A 5,673-nucleotide genomic window follows, 5' to 3' on the forward strand; every position below is an offset into this window, starting at 1 on the left:
ACTAATTCAATTGTTTTTCTCTTCTTCATACATGTGTAATCTATCAAAACTCTCTACTTTCAGCTTACTGATGATTAAGGAAAGAAAAAAATGGAAAGTGTTGGCTTATCATTCCCTTTCCTTTTATGTCATCATTTTCAGCATAAGTGGTTAGCTAATACAGGAAAGTAACAAAGTAGGATATTATAGGGTTCTGTGGTCTTCGTGTTTCTCAGAACTCTATTGCATTCTTTCTGCACTGGAAATAAGTTCTGGTTGGAAAGGAAAGTGTGGCCTCTTTGGTTTGTCACCACCACTCCCCAACTCCACCCCAGCCTTACTCAATTGTAGATGCTACACACTGACCTTGTCCTCCCTTTGAGTCTTGTTGAACGCCCAGACATTGCAAGTCCACTGGAGTTGGAGTCCTGTGTTCATGGGGTATCACAAATGATATATGCAAATGAGGCAGCAAAAAATGGCAGCAGACACATATATTACCCCAATCTCATCTGCTACAGCATGCTCCATTGTTTCATCTGACTTCACTTGCAAAACACAAGTTCTAAAATAAAATTATTAAGAATTTCAAGACAGTGAGAGGCCCAGACACAAAGCCCTGTGCTACTATACAGGTCACATGCCTAGGAAAATGGCCCTGATTATAAAGTATTGTTTGTGAAGGTTTTATTTCAGATTTGTGTGAGTGTGTCATATGTATACCTCCCTCTCTCCCTCTTCCTCTTCCTCTCCCTATCCCATTGTCTTCTATAGGTATTATTTCTTTAGATTCATTCATATCATTGGTTCAGCTAAAGTTAAAGCAGTTATTCCTTGCAACTAGGACACATTTTTCCCATCTATTAGTTTCTCTTTCAGAGGAGATTCTTAATCAAAATTTCATCATTGTTCTTGTAATTTGTACCCTCTGACACTAAATAATGGAGAAAGGGTGAATATTTTCCCTTGGAGTTAGAATCAGACTTCTAAACCTAATTCAATTTTTTATCAAAAGAATATATCCCTTCATTACAACTTTATAAATACCAAAACTTTAAATGCAATACCCATTAAATCTGTTAACCTGACCTAGACCACAAGAATTTCTCGGAGTTCCAGTCAAGATAGCAGAGTAGCTGTAATTGAAAAAATAAAAATAATAATAATAATTTTTTTTTAATTTAAAAAGAAAAAAAAACGGTGTTTGCTTCAGCAGAACATATACTAAAATTGGAAAAATACAGAGAAGATTATCATGGCCCCTACACAAAGATGACACACAAATTCATGGAGCATTCCATATTTTTATGATATCACTTATATGTGGGATATAAACCTAAGAGCAACAAACGAACAGGACAAACAAACAGAGACTCATGGACATGGACTATAGACAGTGGTTACCAGAGGATAGGGGGAGGGGGGGGGTTATAAAAAGTAGTAGTTTGGTTCTTTCTCTTAAAACTACTTTCAGACTCATGGACATGGACAATAGACTAGTGGTTACCAGAGGGTTGGGGGAGGGGAAAGGAAGAAGGTAGATGGGGTCAAAGGGGTCAAATATGTGTTGACAGAAAGAAATCTAACTATGGACAGTGAACACACAATGCAATATATATATATGCCTAACTGTTAAATTGTACACCTGAAACTTACTGGATTTCATTAACCAATGTCACCAAAAACAAACAAACAAACAAACAAACAAACAAACCTAAAAAAATAATAATTTCTTTTTATGCCCACATGTACACACCTTGGCTTCCTGTCTTCTCCCCATTGAGAAGGCAGGAACAGTATTTTATTAATATTAAACTGTGGTTTAAAAAATTAAATTGTTGAATCACAGTAGTAATGATAAAAAAGTAACTGCTTCTTCCCCCCAGAATATAACTTTTTAAATACATTTCTAACAGAAGAAAAACAGAAGTCTCGAAATAAATACAACAGAGTCCTTTCTTTCCCAGTATTAGACGCTGTGGTTAACTCCACGTGCTTAACTGAGTTTCCTACTCCTTTTCCCCACACGTCCAAGGATCACTACCCAGTTTCCTTCTGAGAGTCAACACTAGCCAGAGAGTTGCAATGGCTGGGCTCTGATGTGTCCTATTATATCCAAACAAGGAAAGAGCATTTGGAGAGGATTTTTAAGGAAATGCCTCTGTCCATATTGTTACCATAAGTACATTCTAGAATAGATGAAAAATGATGGTGGCAACTATCCAAAGATCTCATAACTCTAGTAATCTTGAGTTTACAGAGTATGAAAATCATAGAATGTCAAACTCTGAAAGTCATCCTAGCTTGATCCTTCATTTTGAAGACATGGGAACAGATCCAGAAAATAAGGGAACTAGCTTGCAAATCACATATTTAGTTAGTGACAGATCTGGAGCTAAAGGCCAGCTTACCTGACTCTGAGTTCAGCACTTTCATCTCTGACTGTCTTAAACTGGGAATTGCTCACTTGCAGAATGATTTGGGACTCTGAGGAACAGCAGTGTGTTGAATGGTAGAAGAGCTAAAGGGGACTACTGCCACCAGCTGGGAGCACGTGTAAATTGGTGAGGCTCTTTTTAAAAGGGAAATTAATTCATTCTTTATTCATTCAATTCCATGAAAATTTCCTATGAGCCTGGCATGTGCAAGCAAGATGCTGTGCGCTATGGGGGATAGGAGGCTCTTATCTTCATGGGGCTGACCATTTAATATGGATATAATTTTTAAAAACTACTTTGTAAGAAAGTGTAAGTGCCGTAAAAGCAGTATAGACACGGCCATGCAAGAGTTTAGGGGAAAGACAATGCTTTCTGATAGAGATCTGGGAAGGGCAGGGTATAGAGAAAGGACAGGTGAACTTGGCTTTGGAAGACAAATAGTTTCGAGTTTGTTGAAATGGAGATGAGGCAGAAAATTTAATCCTAGAACTGGCTAAAGATCTAAAGCCTCAACTCTTAGACATTATGCTGTAAAGCTCTTTGACTAAGTTGGGATTTAGGGTTGGGAAATAGCATAGCACCTTGAATGCCATGTTAAATGATTTGGATTTATTCTGTTGATAACTAGTAGCCATGGAAAGTTTTAAAGAGTGTGGTCTAATGAGAACTGTGCTCTTGTCCCAAAAATCTTAAGCATTTCAATCATTAGGCCCTGAGAGCAGATCAAAGATGACAGTGTAAAGGCCTGGGTTCTATCAGAACCTCTGATGACTGGTAATTATTCTGCAGCTTTAATTGCTCAGATCCTTGTGCTAAGCTCCACTCTGTTACACTTGGCTGGTCAAGTTAAGAGCTGTCAAATCTATTTCCTGAGCTGTAGAGTAAATCAGGGTTTTCTTAGAAGTCAGATTTTATTCAAGAAATTTTATTAAAGGTTTTCTTGGAGGAAGTTTTTACATTTTTTAATTAGAAAAAAATGTAATGTCATTTCCTGATTACAAAATTTTCTAACATTACAGAACTCTACAAGTATTATAGAAAGTGAAAGTGTCCCATAGTAGTTATCTCTATAACTACTGTTAAGTTGGTATCTATTCCTCCAAACATTTTTTCTTGTATGTATAATAGAATTTATTAAGCTCAAACAATTTTTAAGCAAGCTATTCATGCTATTTTTAAACTCTTTCTTCACTGAGCTATACAGCATGGACATTTTTCCATACCAGTACATGTAGATCCACCTAATTTTTTAAAAAATAGAATGCACCATTGTGTATTTTCTCAGTTCCTCTATGAATAGACATTTGGGTCATTTCTATTTTTCTATTATGGGCAATGCTGCAATGAACATCCTTATATATAATTTTTTTTTGCACATTTAAAGCAACATTTCCATAGGATAAATTTCTAGAACTGAATACATTGGATCATAGGATCTAAAAAGTTATCTTTTAACAGATATTATTCAATTGCCCTTTGAAAATGTTATACTAATTTTCACTTTCATTAAGAGTGTGCTGACTTGTTCACATCCTCTTCAATACTATCAAACTTTTAAATCTTTCCTACTATGATTGTTTCAATAATCGATATATGTTAAACATCCATATTTAGGGTGAATTAGGAAGCTAGTACTAACTGGCCTCTATCATTCTTCCATACAACATGTAAATATCTTCAAAAGTTATTGGGGCCATTTCTCAGGACCTGGTATATTAGCTACCCACTTTGGGAACACATACCTTGTCTGGTATGTATTACTTCATAGTTTGTCTATAGAAAATAAAGATGGAAATCGATAATTGGTGTGACTTAGGTTGTACACTAGCCTGATCTAAAGAAATAGCCAAATCACCCATCAAAATACACAGATGAAGAAAATATTTATCAGGTAACAAAGACCTAGAGAGTGTAGTGGATCTGTGCTGGGTGTGCCACTTGGCTTGTTTGTCTTGTTTCACTCATATCACGTACAAATAATATTTTTCAAATGGTGACAACAGCATCACTAATACCATGGCTTAAGTAATGTAATCACTTTGCCAGATGACTTAGCATTGTTGGCTGAAGTCCAAGAACAGATGATGGCATAATTCCAGTCAGGAAAAGAAACAACTGTAACAAAAACGTCCAAACCCAGATATTTGAGTAGTTTGTTCTCTAAACACAATAACCAACAGACCAACTTAACACATGATGATCGTAAGTAATATCTGCTTAGGAGGATTCTAGCACTCACCTAGCTGGTATTAGTCTAAGTGATTCTCTTCTTCTGAGCCCATCAGAGGATTCCACCTCCCCAAGTCCCTTTGTTGTTGGGAGGGGCCATGTAACTCATTCTAGCCAATGAGTTGTGAGGTGAAGTGAGATATTTCATGACTAGGGCATTTCATTTACTGTGTGAGACCCTCCACTTTCTTTTCTCCTTCCCATAGTGATTATGTAAGCATATGTGGAGATGTAGTTGCCACAAAATCAGAGTAGCAGGTATCATTGAGTTACCACATGGAGGAAAGTTGCCCCAGAGTGTCACCTGGATTTGCAATGAACTTTGTAAGAGCAAAAAATTAAGCTTTGTTGTAGTCACCACTGAGATTTTTACATTCCTTGTTACTACAAAATAATTAATACAGCATCCCTTAGCCAAAAGTAATCTGTTAAATGTTCTAGCAGATGAAGAGGCAGAATGGTCAACTAAGAATCAATTTCTGAGTGCTTCCTATGTGCCTAGGAGAGTGCTAGGTGCAGGTACAATGCAAAGATGTCTGAAACATATTCCAACTCTCACTGTTTCTGTGGTCTTCTTTGATTCCTGCTCTTTTTACTGGGAATGTCACTTCCCCTCACCAGCTCCTTGCCTCCCTAGCTATTACTCATTCTTCATGCATCAGGATTGTAACATCGCTTCTTGAATCCTTCCCTGCTCTCCTCTGGGATCCCACAGCTCCCTGGGCCCCCTCCATCACACCACTTATCATGCAGCAATATGATTGTCTTTTCAGCTGTCACCTATGCCAGATAGCTGAGGACTTTCTTGTTTACCTTTGGGATCTAGCACCTTAACAAATCCTGGCATAGAGTAGGCTTACAATATGTTTTTGAATGAAACAAAAATACAGTATCTCATTGTAATCTGACGATCTGTGAATGAATGAGCTTGCTAGGTTCTTAGAACACTGTTGTGACAAGCCTGACCAAAGTAAAAGAAGCATGTTAGAAGCTGTGGCAAATAAGGGTGGATGGGAGCTGGGATGAG

General features: G+C 37.2%; 1 non-coding gene across 1 annotated transcript; it reads left to right on the forward strand.

The window, feature by feature from the left end:
• Window positions 1–1,181: 1,181 nt before the first annotated feature.
• Window positions 1,182–1,286, forward strand: LOC112484138. The gene has a single exon (XR_003047897.1). It is a non-coding gene; the product is annotated as a U6 spliceosomal RNA (small nuclear RNA).
• The last annotated feature ends 4,387 nt before the right edge of the window (window positions 1,287–5,673 follow it).

This window comes from Pteropus alecto, unplaced genomic scaffold (genome assembly GCF_000325575.1).
Source record: "Pteropus alecto unplaced genomic scaffold, ASM32557v1 scaffold577, whole genome shotgun sequence".
In the NCBI taxonomy this organism is placed as follows: Eukaryota; Metazoa; Chordata; class Mammalia; order Chiroptera; family Pteropodidae; genus Pteropus; species Pteropus alecto.